This window comes from Stegodyphus dumicola, chromosome 8 (genome assembly GCF_044657685.1).
Source record: "Stegodyphus dumicola isolate Sdum_Otavi_A_Nest chromosome 8, ASM4465768v1".
Classification (NCBI taxonomy): Eukaryota; Metazoa; Arthropoda; class Arachnida; order Araneae; family Eresidae; genus Stegodyphus; species Stegodyphus dumicola.
The window spans coordinates 23,955,342-23,974,884 of record NC_140775.1 but is presented as its reverse complement, the minus strand read 5'-3'; the positions used below and the strand labels follow the sequence as shown (position 1 = coordinate 23,974,884).

The following is a 19,543-nucleotide window of genomic DNA, read 5'->3' as shown; positions in this document are numbered from 1 at the left end:
TGTCTCCGGGGTGATGTTCAGAATGTGTTGCGAAATGCGTGCCTTTAATTCCGCTAAATTTGCAATTGGAGCACGGAACACAACATCCTTCAGATACTCCCACAGCCAGAAATCACACGGAGTAAGATCAGGCGATCGGGATGGCCAGGATGTAGGGAAATGACGGCTGATAATTCGAGCATTTCCGAAATGGCGCCTCAGCAGCTGTTTCACGGGATGTGCAATGTGCGGAGGAGCGCCATCTTGCATAAAAATGATTTCATCCACACATCCATGCTGTTGCAGACCTGGAATCACGTGGTTGCACAAAAGAGACGCATACCTCTGACCAGTGACGGTTGCGGTAACAGGACCGGAAGCACCCGTTTGCTCGAAAAAATATGGTTGTAGGATGAATGATGCCGTAAAGCCACACCATACCGTGACCCTTTCAGGATGAAGTGGTACGGGGTGCGTTGCCAGTGGATTTTCTGTTGCCCATATTCGACAATTCTGGGTATTCACGTATCCTGTCAGATGGAAATGGGCTTCATCTGTCCACAAAATTTTCCACGGCCATTCATTATCCACTTCCATGCGAGCCAGGAATTCTAACGCAAACGTCTCCCTAGCTGTCAGGTCAGACGGAAGCAACTCCTGCACATGGCCAATTTTGTACGGATAGCATTGCAGAATGTTTCGCACAATTTTCAGCACTGTGCTCATAGGCCTGTCCAATGTTCGGACAATTCCTCGTGCACTGCACGGTTGCACACCACCGGCCGACCCCTCCTGTAATGCTGTGGCCACTTCTTCAACTACCGTCGAATGCACTCGTTTTCTCCCTCTACCAGATTGCACATCAAACGAACTTGTCGTTTCGAATTTTTGCATCATTTTCTTTAGACCTACGACACTCATTGGACCAACGCCTTCTTTTATACCCTTCAGTGTCCTGAATTTTTGCACAGCTACTCTTGACAATCATCATTCTTGTAATACAGCTTTACCAGCAGAGCGCGGTCCTGCAGTGAAACACCCATGGCGAACGTCTGAGACGCGAAATGAGGAACAGCCTGGTACCTGGTGGCTTTATAACACTGAAATTTAACTAACATTTTAATTTAAGTCTTCTTTCGCTTGCAGCGCCATCTGTTGCTAACTTTTGAAACTAAATTTTTTCTTCTGCCATACGCTTTCCGCCTTCTTCAATAACATTCCTTTCAAATTTGACGTCATTTTCATGAGTGGTTCTTTTTTTATAGCGGTTTGAAACTTAAACTTTAATTATAATCACCCTGTATATTGACGAATCGGTTAATAAATAAATTAGAATAATTCGAGATTGATTCCCCCTAAAGGGCATTCAATGAAATTTTAAAATTATTTATTAGTGTCTTTAACTTAAAATTTTGTTTCTCTTGGTACGGGAAAAAAAAAAAAAAAAAAAAAAAAAAAAAAAAAAAATCAAGCAATCACTTCGTAAGTTTTCAAAATCTAAAAGTATGCTATAAATAGTCTCAAAGCTTTCTTACTTTTGAATCATAATCTAATAATAATAAGAACTATTCATTAAATTATACATATTTTTAATTTTTAGTTACGCAAATAAAATTACAAATCAGTTACGTGCTAATACGGCAACCTGCCAGTGTTTTCTTTAATACGAATTTCATACGATTCTGTGAATAAAATCGCTATTTTTAAAATATATATATATAAATACTTTTCACAATAATCCAGAAAGAAATGCTTGTCACTTAATCTAGTAAAGTCAAAATCATTTTTTAAAATTGATATTTAATTTTTAGTTACCTACAAATGCAAATATTTCGCTCTTTGAATTTGTGCACAACCTCTGAATTTTTGGTGCTTTTCCCTACGTGTAACGTGTATACGAGCCAGTTTCCTCCAGAAATTCCTCCACGAAAGCATCTTTCGCCTTACAGCAGACAGTCCTCGTATGCTTTGCCTTCATCAAATAAATCAAATCAAACCTGAAATTTTGTGGCAGGTGGACTCAAACATTTTGAATTTTATAATAAGAATAAAAATTTTCCTGAATATAAGTATACGGACTGTAAGAACATATAAAAAGTTAAGATTTCGTAATTTAAAAAAAAAAAAAAAAAAAGAATTCTTTAAAATTGTAAAACTGAGTCCTGGAAAAGGTCAATGTCCACTTTTTTCCCAAAAGAAAAAGCTAAAATTGGAGATATTAATTAAAAACTCGGAAAAACAATCATTTTCGCCCTCATTAATCCGAGTGGCAAGTCTCGCAAGCTAGAGATGAAAATCTGCTTTATTTCGAAAGTTGTTGCCACTGCTGGTTTCAAATCGTAGAGTTTGTTACTAAAAAATTTGTAAGTTTTACAATGAAATAAAAATAGCATTGCCAAACATTAAATACATTATTCCCGATTCCAAAAATACTTCGGAAGCCATTTCGACTGCGTGCGACTATAATCAAACCGAGATATTAATTAAAAACTCCGAAAACATTAATTTTCGTACTCCTTTTTCCGAGTGGCAAGAAACAGTTTCGTGCGTTGGAGATAAAATGCTTTATTTCGAAAAGTGTTGCTACTGCTCGCTTTCAAAAATTTAATAAAAAATTTGTAAATTTTACAAAATCTCTCTATGTAAATAAGAATGTCTGTCTTTCTGTGTGTGTGCTTGTTCGCGTCATTGATTTCTGATTAATTATGATGTATTTTTTGCCATATTTAATGCACTAAAATTTAATACAAGTGAAACATTGGATGGAACTTGAGCTTTTACGACCATTTAATTAGAAAATCATTAACACCTGCCTGGCATTGTTGCTGATATAATGAGAGAGAATTAGTTTATTTTTCTATGGAAATTTTTTATACGGGTTCCATATCGCATCAGACTGAAAAAGGTATGACTATGAATCGTATTTCTTGCATCGTTATTAGAGAAGGATTACAGCGGTTATCGTTCTAATTGTTGTTAGATCCATTACTCTCAATCTAAGTAAAAACTAAATCCAAACACCATTATATTCTGGTCATCTTGTATTTAACAATCAGCTCGTAAGGAAAACAAAATTAACCTTCCAATCGTCAAGCTGTGCGCTTACGTTCATCCATATTTGGATATTCTGAACCAATATCTCTAAAGCAAAGATACATTATATATGTCATCACAGCCCTAGATTTCAAGGAAGCAAATCGGAAGGGAACGAATCCAAACGGCACATGTATTTTGGAAATGTATTCATGATGTTTTCCTCACGGGCTTTACGGAAAGCTCGGGTTTTTAGGGGCATACGCTTGGCCTCTGAAAGGTTAGTAACAGCAGTTTCTATATTTAAATACTTAATAGCAAAGAAATGAGGGGGGTTACGTCGAAAACAATCTTTCTGTAATGTAGTATTAAACACTAAAAGCCTAGCAGATTCTAGAGGAACAAAAGAGAAAAAAAAATCAAGAAAAGGAGGAACACATCGCAATAAAAAAAGTCCACACTGCCGTGTAATTACCTTGTCAACTTTTCTCTTGTTGCCACATATAACTTTGGCGTGTTAACAAGTTTCATTCACAACACAGCACACTTCGGTTTAATTAATGATCAAGAGAGTTCCTGGGAGGAAAATTCGTTTCAGCTCGCCAACAAATATCTTCAGCATGATTTCACACGAATATATTTCATCAGATTAGTTAAGGAAACAAACTTAGAATGGTACGAATCTTACTCCAGGATCATCCAATATATACTTCATCGCTCGCACTGATCTGAGAGATAAATAACTCATTTTTTTTTACTCTATTTTTGTAAGTTGCTTCCAGTTTGTTCTTGGGAGGTTCGAAATAAATAATTTGATTAAAATACATACAAAATGCTTACCATCTTATTTATACGTTTATTTTTCGTATAAATATAATAAAGAGTTTTTATTGTTGCGTTTTTCTTCTTACACCAGTTGTTACGTTATTTTCTTCCTTCACGTTCGTACGGAGTTCGTAGATTGAGTGAATAACGATGACACTTGATGAAGTATCGAAACGCACTTTATTTAGCCAATACTGATCAGGACGGATCCAAAGTCACGTTTTACAGTCCTCGAAGATCTACTATAAACACGCTGGAACAATCAGCGACACGGCCTTCACACTGTCAGGCAATAAAGGTGGAGACAGCTTCACGGCAAAGCACCAGAATACAGCTTCCGACTCTGTTTGGTCGTTCTCGGAACTCCACGTACTCTCGAGACTCTCCACGCTACAAATCGCGATGCATTCGACGACACACAGAGCACGGCTCCCGACTCTTCGGTTCAGTCGTTCCCGGAGCTCAACACGCTCTCTTGACGATGCACTAAGAGACTCCTTCGGTGCACTCGACGACCAACTCGGCGCTAGATTTTGAGACACTCGCTCAATGACGGACTATCAGCTCGCTAGACGAGGCACACACACACTAACTGACTGCGGACCAGCAGGGTTTATATAGCTTTCGGCTTGTGTTCGAGAACATTCTGGGCTGGTAAGAATTCGCTCCAGACGGGTTCTCCATCCGTCCATCGTATATCGCCAATTTTGTCGCTAAATGGGCGATTTCTCGCCAAATGTGGCAATTCTACCTTTCCTTGCCATTTTATGGCAACCCTAAAACTGCTTTGCGGGGAAGCCATCTTACCGCGCCTGTACATTTCTCAACATTATTAAGATACAATGGCTCAAACAGTGTATCACAGACTATCTCACAATGTGAGTATTTTCTGGAGGAAAGGGTGAGCAAGAAGATATTTTACTGTTCATTGTGAATTCTGAAAAAACGCTTGTAAGCACACAACAACTATTTCTCCGTGGATTTTTTATGCTTTTCGCCGTGACAAACTAGCCTGCTAAAGTTCAAAATATATTACTTCTGAGATTTGGTCTATTAACGTAGCAGGTCAGTTAGCGAAATTATTACAAGAGAATTCGGTCTTTCGCTATAATTTGTATATCTCAGGTTAACAGCTCTGAAACAATCTAGTAATGAATTGGATTGAATAATTTGACGACGGAAAAATAGTTACTTCAAAAGAGTCTGTTACTTCAAAGTAGGCACTTTAAGGTCTTTACGACCCTTTACCACATAGCACTGATATACTTCCCTCATCTGTGACTTTTACACATGGGGAAGACCATACAAATGCAAACGCATCCAGGAGGCCAAGCTTCGAATCCCGATATCTCAAGAGGTCTTATCCATTCGGCCACTGACGGGTAATTTTAGTCATGGAAATATGCATAAAAGAGACAGTGAAGTACTGCATTGGGTTCTCTCTGGGCTGAAGGAAAAAAAATTGACATATTTAAATTATAACTACCAAAAGGAAGTTTTAAGAATTATTTAATAGCATAATAGTTAGCTCTCTCAATCGTAAAGATATGCCTATCTGTACTCAAACGATAAAACTGACGAACACTGCTATCAATTCTATTTGAGTTCAAATCCCGGTGAAAGGATGTATTCTCAACCTGAATATATTTATAATGAAAAAAAAAAAAAAAGTTTTCGAATTTTAAACACTAATTTATTTCAATTACTACTTGAGATGGATTCTTCTGCCCACCCAAAAGTTAAACTTTTTTATGACAGAAGATTTGTATATGTATACACTATATACTCATATTGGCAAAAAATATAAATAATATAAACAAACGAAGAATAAAATAAAAAAACACACAACTAGGAATAACATGAGCAAAACATAACAGCAAAGAATAAAATAAGCAAAGCATGCCAGCAAAGGATTTAAAAAAAAAAAAAAAAAAAAAAAAAAAAAATATACAACTGCAAAGACTATTTAAAACCCGTTTAAAAATGATAAAATATTAATTCTTAATTTTTCAGTAACAAAAATTTTATTCTCCTTCGAATGACGGAACATAATGAAACTATCAAACGTAAATCTAGCATTAAAAATAGAGAGACAGGTCTAGAGAGTGAAAAAAAAAAGAGAGAGAGATAGGAAAGAAACTACGTTATGTATGTAATCAAATTCGTCTTCTTTTTTATAAGGATTACAGCTTTACATGATTCAGTTTATAAGGATAACAGTTTTATAAGGATTACAGTTCCAAATCAGTTACAATAAATGTCAGTCTAACTATTTGGAGCACTTTAAAAAGACACATTTCTTTGCCCTTACTTAAATCTGTATCAACTCATTTTTCAGACATTTCTCATTCTATTCAAAAGAGAATTATATTCATTCAATCAACTAACAGCAGCAAAAAATTTGCAAATATTGGTACTATTCCGTTTTGAGGATCGTAGAAAATTGCAGCGAAAATGTTTGCGCAAAAGCGCCAAATCTAGCAAACGCGCCCAATTAACAGCGCGCCAAATCTAGCGGACGCACTGATTTCATATTGCGTAAGTTTAGATAGTTCTATATTTCTTAAGACGCCATTGAAATACTAGTTTAATTTTTAAATCCTTTTTTGATTTTAAATCCCTTTTTTTTTTTTTCTTAATATCCTTTGGATTTAACAACTTGGGAATTGTTTTAAGAACGCGTTTTTAAGAATTGCACATACTCGATATCCATGTACACATTGACCTATTTTCAGTTTAAAAAAAAAAATTTCCAGAATTGCACAAAAATGGCACTGTGCACACCCTTGACTTCATCTATATACACATCAACCTAATTTCACTTAAAAAGTAAAAGAAAATTGACACAAATCCAATTGTTTTTACCTTTGTAAAAAGCGGCAAACAAATAAGTGGGCGATGTTGCACTTTACCGAGAATTTTTGTCAAAGAAAAGGCATCATTCATTATAAAAAATTATGTTTGAACAACCAACTAGATGAAATTATGCTTTAGCGATAACCCGGTAGCGAAATAGCGATGCAGGCATCCATTCAGTTACGTTTAACTTTTTTTTATATAAATTATAATGATTTGAAATAGTTATTTACTCTTATGCTTCCATTCAGTCATGTTTAGCCTTTTTTATATAAATTATAATAATAAAAAAGTATTATATGAAATTAACCTTTCATCTAAATTAAAAGAATAAACTTTAGATATTTATTTACTATTATACTTCCTTTCTTGCGTTAGGATTACCGCAATTATTTTTGGCAGCACTGGCATGAACAATAGTTTGGCGATTTTTACGGTCCTCAAAACCGAATAGTACCCAAATATTTTATCAATAAAAAAACAACATAAAAGAGGAATAACACTACTTAGGATTAAAAAAATAAAAAATCACATATCTATTCCACGATTTCCGTTTGAACTCAAGTGCTCATTTTGCAATCAAACTCAATGTATGAAAATTTTTACTGTCAAACATTCAGTATTTCCTTTCGCTTTTATATTAATGCAATTTTTGTCAATTTTACTAATTGCTTCCATTGATGAAAGCATTTTACAGTCCACTCAACCATGGTACAGCTTTCGTTGAAAGTTTGCCAGGAAAGTCCGATTCTTATTTTAGAGGAGAAAGGTATGTTTCTAAGATTTCCTCTCCCATATGTTAATACTGACATTCGTTCTTTACAGCATCTCCTGGAAGTGTTCTTACAATTAATGTGTGCTTTTTGTTATGTGCCATGTTGCATTTAAAGAATGAGAGACTGGAGCAGCAGCTTACGGAAACAGACATAAACCGACGCATCTGAACAAAATTGGCTAACCCCCCCTTTTTTTTTTCAAATGAGTGAGTTTTTTCACCCATATCAGCTTAACGTGGGTAGACAGTACACACAACTTATTTACTAAGGCATGTGATTACTATTTAGGTTCTGATTACCAACTAAGTTTACTAATTTTTGATTTTGGGCCTCAAAACCCTTTTACAACTGTTTAATTCAGCAATTAGAATTTATTAGTGAATAATTGTAGCTTATACACTCTTTTGCAAACAAAAAAAAAAAAAAATCTACGAACCAAGGCCTTTTGCGATCGTTACAAAATTTGGTATGCAAAAACATCTTGATAGAATATGCAAATGATCGAAGTTTCAAGGCAAATGAACAGGTATTGCGAACTTAGCGCGCAATTCGCAAAGTATAAAACCAGTAACAGAGGAGGAAAATTTATCTATTTTTGTTGCTGCCATTGTAATTTTGTAAAGAAGCAACTAAAGATGCCATTACGACGATATCGAAGACTTTGTAAAGAAAACAAAACTTTTGACTAACTGTAAAGAAGCCTCCTGCAGCGTACAGACACTGCTGTGCAAAGATGCTGGCAGCAATGGTTGCTACAAGGAAATTGGTGACGAAACGAAGGCTCTGGAAGGCCAAGGAGCACAAATGCGAGGCAAGATAGGATGATTGTTCGCCAGGCCCCAACGGTATTATCGTCAACTATTCAACGCACTACAGCCACGTCTATACCTCCCGTGGTACCGTTCACCATCTCATAACGCTTGTCTAAGTCTGGGTTTACGCTAACATAGGCCTTTAAGACGTTTGCCTTTGACCCCACAACATTGGCGGAACCGTATGGAATGGTGTCGCAGCCGATTATCATGGCTGCCATCACATTGGCATCGTAAAGTGTTTAGCGATGAATCCCGCTTCACTCTTGAAGCAGACGACCACAGTGTTTGTGTCTGGAGAGGACGGGGGTAGCGGTCCCAATCAGCCTTTATTTTACAAAGGCATACAGCCATAACCGCTGGTGAGATGGTGTGGGGTGCTATTTCTTATGTCAGCAGGTCATCTTTAGTCATCCTCCGTACATCTTTAACAGCTCAACGATATGTTGATACCATATTGCGGCCGGTTGCATTACCCTTCATGGCATGTCACCCTGGCGCCATTTTCCAGCAAGATAATGCCAGGCCACATACCGCTCGCATATCTCTGGATTGTCTCCGTGCGGTTGATACTCTTGTCACCTTGCTGGCCAAGGAAGCTCGACCCCCAATCGAGCTTGTCTGGGACATGGTAGGCCGCCAAATTCGGGCACCACAAAATATCGCAGACCTGGAGAGGCAACTGATGAATGCCTGGCAGAATGTGTCGCAGGATGACATTAGGAACTTCTACCACTCTTTGTCTCGACAAATTCAAGCATGTATTGCCGCCAGGGGCGGTTCGACCAACTACTAATTTGAACACTCAATGGGTGATTGTGAGCCGTGAACAGGTACTATGACCTTGATTTTTTAATCATTTTTTTTTTCACAAGAGAGTATATACTTAATCAGTACGGAATCTTTTCATTATAGTACAGCAATCGAATAATTTCCATTATGGTATTCCTTTACAGGTAAAAAAAAATTAACGGCGGGAAATATGTCCTTAGATTACATATTTCACTAAAATATATATAAATTTTTTATTGACAATATTCACTTTGAGAATAAGAACAATACATTAATTTAAAGGTGGCTTGTAGATAACAATGTCGGTAGGTTCTGTTCAGTTTGATTTTTGTTTTCACTCCAGCATGTCGATATATAAACAGTGGAACCTAGAGATACAAGTACCTCTATATACGAGAAATTCAAGATACGACAAAAGTAAGAGTGAAAAATTTGTCTCTAAGTACGAGCATTGACTCGGGTAATGAGCAGTGAGCCAGGCTGTTGGTATGCGTGGCACCATTTTTCCCGTTCCGGTTCGACTCTGTGAATCCCCTCATCAGATCACTTAGTGTTCTTTGACCTACGTGTTGTGCGCTTATGAGTTAATTGTTTATTACATTTAACGTGAAAATAATTATTTTACTATGCCTCCCAAGAAGATTGTTGCCTCAGATAATGCTGCAAAGAAAAATAAGAAAGACATGGCCGTTAAAATTAAGAAAGAAATCATAGATAAACCTAAGCGTGGTGTAAAAGTGACGGACCTGGCGAAGACTTACGGCCTTTCGACATCGACGATCTGCACTACTCTGAAGAAGAAATTAAGAAACTTGATGTAGCCAAAGGAGTTACCGTTATTTCCAAGCACTGTCTCTTGAAGCTGTTGTTGTTGTGGATTAACGAGAAGCATTTAAAAGGTCGATGTCGGAAGCTATCATAAATGTAAACTACGGTTATATTATTTACCAGTGTTATTTATTAGAAAAATTGATTTGTATGTTGATATTTCCGGAGGTGCGGAACGGATTAACTGGATTTCCATTATTTTCAATGCGGAAATTTGTTTCTAGATACGAGAAATTCGCTATACGAGCTAATGCTGGAACGAATTAAACTCGTATCTCGAGGTTTCACTGTATACATAAATAAGAATAAGATAATGACACTGTGAATGTAATCAGATGACTATTCTCGCAATATCTTTCTACAGAAATTAATGGTCGTGTTGGGCTATAACGGAAAAGATCTTTATTGCAAAAGTAAAGTCAATAACAAATTATTATATTTCCTTTTATGTGTTTAAAAATACATGCAATCCTCCCCCCTTGCAAAGTCCTAAAAAGAATGCCGGCCTCGGGGTATCTTGACAGGACTTGTTATTACCCCCCCCCCAAATCAGTATTTCTCTTATCAAAGTTTTAACTATTTAACTATCTGTTATATTATTTTCAGTGAAAATTTTTAATTTATTTTCTACGATTTCTCCCGGCTGATTAATGACGGTATGCATATTTTATCAAGTTTAGCCCGGGGAAAAAGTATTCCCTGAATACAAACTGGGATAATTTAATTCTAAACCGTCGCTGCGACTGCAACTGTTAAAATGAAAAACGGCGCCGCACGAAACAGAATACGTTTGTAAGGGTTATGGCCATCCAGAGATACTTGCGCATGCTTGTACTGGCTCCTCCTCCCAATTTTCTGCCATTCAGGACACTTATAGGAGCTAGATAAGTTAGATATCGTTATCTTTCACAAAATGATGCCTTAATTAAAAAAAAAAAAGAATTTTTTTTTGGACGTAAGGGATTGCAGCAGTAACATTACACTCCGCAACATTCTATATTCCATCTATTCGGTATAGATAAACTCCGTACTATTCTGTATATTTTTTAGACAGTAGATTTTAATTTTTTCCAGCGTTTGAAATACAAAAACGTTTTTGAACAACTTGCAGATGACTTTTGTTTAATTACTAAAATACCTCTAACAGCAAGAAATTTTAAAAATTACTTACAGATTTAAAAAATTTTGATGAAACAAAACTGAACTATTTTTCTTCATTTTTATGATTGTTAATAATATAGTTATCGTTTATTTTGAAAAAAAAAAAAATTTAAACAATTTGACATCGTGTCAAAAGTTGCCATTTCTAGTTAGCACTCAAATTTCTTGTTAAACACTTTGAAATTTTCGACAAGAGTGCGCCTGTCCGTTTAGTTCAGGAAGTCTATACTGGGGAAAATTTCACAGTTTTGGGGAAGGGGCAATGTGCTCACCTTTTTATTTAGCTGTTAAGTATTTAGATTTAGTTTATAAATTTAAAAAAAAAAAAACTACTTTTATTCAAGTTTTGGTATTTACTAACGTTTACTACACCTGTTTTATTAAAAAAGTTACACCTAATTTATTAAAAAGTTACAAAATAATCTAAATAAATATATATGTACTTTTCCAAGTTTGGGAAAGAAGGGGCGGGTAATGATCTTTAAGCAATGGTGAAACGGGTGCATGGGGCAAAAGAGGTCTAGTTTAGTTGATTTTGGCAAAAGTACACTGCGCAAGGGGGGGGGGAATGGGACAGTTCTATATCTCCGGTTCTACTGGGCCGATTGAAGATATTCAACTTGCGTTTTTCATGTCCCGAAAGAGCGACTTAGGATATGTATTAGATTTATATATAGCATTGTTCTAATATAGGTATTTTGAAAGACAATCGGACATTTTATGAAATAACATACCAATTTTTTTATATATTTCAATTCTAAGACTCAAATTAGGCCAAACTACGAAGTTTGGTAAAAATCGCGTAGTTTTAAAAAATTAGCTCTCAAAAGTTTAGTTTTTTTCCTCCCCCCTCCCCCAAAAGTTCTCAAAGTTAGCCTTTTTTTCTCACTCCGGTATAGTGGAAGGGAAAGGAAAATTTAGTTGTCATATATTAAGAAATTCGCCAAGTAAATTATTCTTGGCCAAACCGAAAAAATTTCGCCAAGATAATTTTTTTAATTTCTCCGTAAATTTCGCACTAAATTTTACAAAATTTAATATCTAGGTATAATTTGAGTCATAGAATCGAAATACGGAAAAATATGGTATGTTATTTCATAAAAAGTCCGGTTTTTGTGTCAGAATACTTATACTAGAACAATGCTATATATAAATCTAATATATATCCCAAGTCGCGCTTTTGAGACATGAAAAACGCAATTTGAATTTTGTCAATCGGCCCAGTAGAGCGAGAGATACAGAATTTTTTTTTTTTTCCGCAGTGTACATTGACGTTGCCATCGTTGATGACTAAAGAAAAAAGTATGTTTCTACTAAACACCTACGCATTTTTTGTTCTGATTGTACTAACGCATTTTTATTTTAAGGAAATACAAAGGCTTTCAATATTTTGATTAATTTCAGTATCTTAAATGTTTATTTAATAAAAATTCATTCCAATTTAGCAAATGCTACCATAATACAGCAGAGCCCCGCAATAACTAGTCTCAAGGAACAGAAGTTTGGTTCGCTATATCTGATCTGATAAGTAAAGTAGATTATCTGAGAAAAATATAAAACCAGTTGTATAAAACATATTTGTATGAAAAAGAATGACAAAAAAATCGATGAATTTACCCTTTACTTAAGATACAGGTGGTTACAAAGGAAAGATTCAATAACTTTTGTATATCGTATGTCTTTCAAAATAACTTAAGAATTCAAAATCCTCATCCGTGGGACAGACTTGGAAAGCATTTATACACGAGCAAATAAACAAAACAACTAGGATAAAAAAATTTCATTCTCTAATAGATGAGTCAACTGTACGGCTTGAACTCAAGATTCACTTCTTCCTCTTTCCCCGAACACTGAAATTTTCCATCATAATATCTGTCTTGAAGACCTCAGTCAAACAATTTGAATTTAATCGAAGAAAGCACTTGTATGTTTTGTTTTAATGGAAGTCGCATGCAATATATACAAAGGACTCCATACGGTGTCTTGCTTATTGTGTATTCAGAAAAAAAAAGGGGGGTGAACATAAAAGAAAGTAATTTAAAAGTGTTTTCTTTTACGGATGAAATGTGGATACCAACACCCTAAAGTTTTAAAAGTTTTTCGTAAAAACTTGCAGAAATTCTGGGGAAAATACAAAACAAATTCTATCGAAAATATCCATATAGTTAGTTATATATGATTTTCATATCTCTCGAAATTCACTAGAGTAGTATGAAATAACATTAAGTGCATAGGAAATTGGAAGGGACCAAAAGATTCGTTCTTTATATCCGGGTATTCGTTAAAAGCCGGGTTCATTATAATAGGATTCGGCTGTAGTTACATTTGCTATTTTCTAATCGAACTTTTCATTAGCAGACACACTAGATAGCTATAGCCATCAAAATCAAAAACTGGACGGATATAGCCGTCGAACTTCCTCATACCGCACCATAAATATTATTAATAGCAACAAATACACGAAGAGGGAAAAAAGAATGGAGCAATTATTTTCTGGTTTCGGGAGCGGTGCATTTTTATGAAAGAATTTCAAATAAAATTAGATGATCCAGTTTTCTTAAAACATCTCAGCAGGTTATTATGTCCGTGAAAAGTAATCAAATTTTATTTACTGTTCTCTATAAAGAAAGATGGAACGGATATCACGGATATAAAAAGCATAGTTTTATATCCTTGAATTGTATTTTTCAATGTATAAGAAAAATTCACACCATGGGGAAACAGTTACTTCCCAGCAAATTCGGCAAGTTCCATGCAGATATAATCAGCTATTGCATAATATTATCAAACATCATGATTAATCGCTTAATTATTAATAACTTATCTCTTGCTAGATTACTCCACCATTGCGGCTAGGAACATGATAGCAACAAGCTGTTTCAATTCTGGGGAGGGGAATCTGTGTTTTCAGAATTTTTTGTCATCTGCCACATAAAACTACAACACAACAGGAAGGTATTCCCACCTTAAACGAGTAGCCCTCAAATACCATTACTCCAAAATTACTCAGGTACTCGCAAACAGGTTTATGGTCATTTGGTTAAAAGCAAATAGTAATTAAAGATAACAGACGTATATAATACAAGATATACTGCAGTTAAACTATCCTACGCTGCATGGCAGTTCCAAGTGTGGAATGAAGTAAATTAATGACTATGAAACGAAGTTCATCGTTCAACAAATATTCCTATTTATGATACTCAAATATTCCTATTTATGATTCTCGATGAAATCAATTTTTATCCGAGGCTTCAATAAAGATAAATTATTCGAAGGGGATATTTATATTTTACATAAGGCAGACTATATTCCCAGTTTTGAATTAAACAGCAAAATTTTATTGCTATATCTCATCCCTAACCTCGTTCTAGTATGGATTTTAATTTTGTTTTGCTTTTACGATAAATACTTTAGAAGAGCGGTTCTCAACCTTTTGACTAACGCGTACCACCTAAACAAAAATTGAAAACCTTTAGTACCACCACTACAAAGTACTACTAACTACCACCACCACTCTTGAACCTCTCAGATCGCATAAATTGACGAGTGTTAGAGAAAAACCTGAGTCAGGAAGCTGGGGTTTTAATTTTTGAATTTAATAGTTAAAATTACTTTGCTTTGTGTACCACCTATTTTTCTCTTGCATAACACCAGTGGTACGCGTATCACCCGTTAAGAACCCTTGCTTTAGAATATGCTTAAGCGTTAGCCAATTTGAAAGAATTCTTGTCCGAAAGCGAGAACTACGATAAGCGCCAAAAAAAATGCAGCGTTAGCCAATTTGAAAGAATTCTTGTCCGAAAGCGAGAACTACGATAAGCGCCAAAAAAAATGAAGATAATTTGCAACTGAATGCTTGTCTCCCATTTGCAACTATATCTTCAACGTTCTATGTGTAGAACAAGACATCGCATTTTCCCAGGTCTCGGTAGCCTAGTGAATAAAATAATAAGCTATATATTCAGACACTATGAACTCAAAATCCGGCGCAGCGAATGAACTTAAGATGGACGATTTCACAATCGGATACTTCAGCGTCATACGGTGATGTTTTAGATGATGATTTTTTTAATATTTTTTATTATATTTTTTAATTTTTTTTATTTATTTTTTTATTTTATTTTATTTTAAAGTTTCTGGTAGATACAGTCACCTGCTATACAGACAGGAGATAAAAGAGTTCATCGGGCAAGAAGTTCAGTGGATGAACGTTATCTTGTTCGATGAACTCTTTTATCTCCACTGAAGTTGCACTGCAGACGACCTCCTAGATTTTACTCTTTTCCTTAAAGAAAATCACGTCATTTCATTTCTGTAGGAATTTTATGATTATGGCAATGCACGGCAGGGCTATCTATCTAGGCAGCGGGATTCTTTTTAAAGGCCTTGCTTACAATCCTTGCAGCCAGCCCATTCATCGACAGCCAACCTACGCTCAATGGTCTCAGCCCATTTCTGAACTGATACACCGATCAAGTTTCTGTAATCAATTACGGCAACGTATGCTTGGATTATCTATGGTGAAGCACTCATAGAAGTCTACGAAAAACTGTTTTGTAATTATATAAACTCTCAACTATATTGCACATGCGTAAGATTCCCCCCCCCCGAAAAAAATGCCTTACAACCTACTGGGATTCGAACTATCAGTGTTCAGCGGTGGTATGCCCTCAGCTACTGTTGGATTTTGCGGAATTAAGATCGAAGAAATGGGAAAACACGCGATTGCGAAATCTGCGAGCTTGGGCATTGAGTTTTATCCTTTAGAGCAGACATGTCACACTCAGTACTTTAAAATGGACCAAATACTTCTCAGAGTGCAATAATGCGGATCACAAGGAAAAAAAAAAAAAATGCCACTTTCATAATTAATTATGTACTTAAAAGTATAAATATATAAAATCTTACCTAAAGCTGCAGTTTTTTAAAAAAGGCAGAAACATAAATAAATCTTGGTTATAGATGGACTGCTATTGTTTATTTCGTGGCACTTGACATCTTTTTCCTGAAACCAGCTTTCCGATATCTGGAGACATTCTGCTCATAATAACGATTTTGACAGCACATGTGGATCAATGGCAATGGATTTCGCTAGGCTTGTTCCTTTTCAATACGTGAGAAATATTTTTCACTCTGATACGTAACTACCGAACATGGAAATCACGTAAGATGCAAATTCGTGGTTTTCTGACAACCGTCAATTTTTGCAGACAACAAATATTTGTAAAATTCGGCCATGCCCACATCACTGAATTTTTGCTTTCGCAACGAATTTCTGTTCATTCCATCAAGTGAATGGGCTGTCACATTTTCATTGCTGGTTGAGTGAATACGTTTTAGCACCATATTTTGATTTGGCTCGACGTTGGGTAAAATATTCAATTATATATTTTATTTTCTCGAGGTTAATCATGCAGCCCGCAAGTTGACATGCCTTCTTTAGGAGTTTCTTATTGTTGTATAAGGCTGCTGCTTACAGTATACGAATCCTGAGTTTTCGCTTCAATTTTCATTGTTGATGGAAAATCGGTGAAAATGCTGCAGAATGAAATGCCGCATTCAACAATATTTGTATTGAATTCATGCCCATAAAAATCCCTAAATTGCGGGTAATAATACTAAAGATGTTTATCAACACTACGAGAGCCAATTATTGATTGCCATGGAAGCAACACCAATCAACAATAACACAAAAATTTGAAACATGAAAATCTCCAAAAAACTTTCGAATACAAACTTTATGTTTATATTCCAAAGATTAGCCTCCAAAAGTTTACATTCCGGTTCTGGTTAATGACGTCAACTCGACTAGTAAGCCTCAGTTTACATTATAAACTTGAGTTTTTAGTTTGGGTTCGTTGAAGGTTTATAAAATATTGAAATTACTGGGCAATGAAATGACTTTTTTTAAATCGAATGCTCCCTTGTTTCATTTTTGTTTGATGGAATTATAGTCAGATTAACAGCTTAATTATATATATTATTACTGCATACGTATAAGGACAGAAATAGGATATAATTTATCAAAACTGTTTAGGATCTTATTTCCAACAACGGGTGCGCATATTGTCAAATATAGTGTTTATTAAACAGTGAATAGCTACCATATCAGTAAAGTTTCATACTTAATAATACGAGTACATCAGAAAAACAGTTAAATGAACACAGTGTCAGAAAACAATTAGCGTATAATCCACGCGCAATGTTAATACTTGATTTCATCAAAACTTAAAGCACGGAATGGTAATACAACTTCCAGCAAGGGATTAAGGTGGTTTCTTACCGGACGAAAACGAAACCTGCCAGAAGCAACCAATGAGGCCGACTTTTTTTTCGCGCTCTCAATGTCGTCATTAATGAGATTAAATTGAAGCACGCTTTTGATAATCAAAGCTGCTACCGGAGTCAGCCCGTAATGACTGGCCCCAAAGATCTTCGACACCGTTTTCAGGTTTTGCCAAGGTTCATGACATCTCAGAACTTGCTGATTTAAGGTTATCGTTCGGGTCGATTTCCCTAACCGCTTTGGACATGTTATTGTAAACTATTAAAGATTCTATAAATACGGAAGTACTTATAAACGCTTCATTTTAGTGAAACATAAACGATAATTAAGATGACAGCAGAATTTTCCGAAAGTTAAAAAATCTACTTTCTTTGGCACAATGCAACTCATTTACCAAAAAATAAACAAACCTGAACAAGGTTTGGACAACTATTTATGAAAATAGACTATTGCCAGCTTAAGGATGGTATCAAACTCTCACAGGGGAAAAAATGTGTCACAGGATTTCACAGATACTACTGAAAGGAATAGACCTATGAAAGAAGAAAATAAGCATTTGCTTATTTGGGAAAGTTTGAGAAGATGAAAATAAGCATTTGCTTCTACACTGCATAGAACTTGTTTTTGTATCGATGGATGTATATAATGTATGTATTTTTGCATAGGTACAACATTACATCCTCTCATATACTTGTGAAGCTCTTGGGGAAAATTTCTTAACAATCATACATGTTGAAAAGGTAAAAGAAATGTGTTCTATGCATTCTTTATTAAAACACAAGGAGGGGAAAGGAAATAAATTATAATATATGCAAGCACAGAGACATGAAAAATATACCTTGAAAATTTTACACTCTTGCATGGATACTCAAACACATAACACAAAATATTTAAAAACTGGTTTAATAAATAAATAATCAGAATCTTTCCATTACAGTTTACAAAAGTAGATTGAAATAGGATATAAAATTAATTCCTGCCCTCCTAACAGTAGATGATGTTTTAATGTAATATAAATGCTGTTTAAACATTAATGATAGAAATATTACCAGTTTCCTAATTTCTGACTGAAGCTCGTAAGGAACTGGTAGAAATTACACTTTGCCATCCAGATACCTCATATCATATCACTTAATTTTACGTTACAGTAAGAATTACAGGGTTTAATTAATTGATACATTTTCTTATGCTACTGTTAACAGAAATGTAAGAAATTTATTAGTAAGTAGTTTGAAATAAACTCACATGATCAGATGGTTACAGTAAGAATTACAGAGTTTAATTGATACATTTTGTTATGCTACTATTAACAGAAATTCCAACAGAGAGGTAAGAAATTTATTAGTAACTAGTTTGAAATATATATAAACTCATATGATCAGATAGTACTGACCTGGAATTAAAATTATGCTTTTTGTGCAAACTTTTCAAATCTGTCATTATGCAGATAATTGATAACTTCTATTTTAGGATACAATATGCTCAGTAAAACTTAAATACTTACATTGTTTTTGTAAGTAAACAAGATTTTTAAAAAATTAATTCTAAAAATGAAGAATATCATTACAAGGTTGAGAATATTACAAAAATATTTACTGAAGTAAAAAAAAAAAAAAAAAAATTACATTTTCCCTGTAGATTTCTGCACATTCCTCATAATTACTGCCATGGCCTGTTAAAATGTGAAATTTTTTAAAAATTTTCTAAGATATTTTATGATGGATAAAGCTTTTGTTTTTAATGAACACAAACTATTTGAAACCTCCAAAAACTTTCAAAGACATTTAATAAAAATTATATTCTACACTTCACATAGTATGAACATTAAAATTTACCAAAAAAATTATAAAGAAAATACACAAAGTCATTAATTCATTTACATTTCAGTCTGTCATTACATACAATAGAACATAAGACAGGTTAAAAACTTGATATGCAGAATCAGGATAACATGTAAGGATCTTTTTTTCATATAAATGAGTTTTGCAAAAGGAGTAAGGATCCAGTATGCCATTGAAAAATGCAAAACAAATTTTAGTATACCATACTATATAAATCACAAAAATACCATGCACGTTCATATTCATATCAAATATGCAGATCAACCCAATAGTAATTCCTTTTTGAGACCACATTAAATGAATCACATTTGCACCACATTAAATGAAAATAATACAAACTTTCCCTTTTAGCAA

At 34.7% G+C, this 19,543-nt stretch overlaps 1 protein-coding gene across 2 annotated transcripts in view; it reads right to left on the bottom strand.

Moving 5' to 3' along the window:
* The window catches only part of LOC118197114 (phosphatidylinositol 3-kinase regulatory subunit gamma-like), a 102,258-nt gene that overhangs the window by 81,784 nt on the left and 931 nt on the right, over positions 1 to 19,543 (bottom strand). The gene's annotated exons all lie outside the window — the stretch shown is intronic.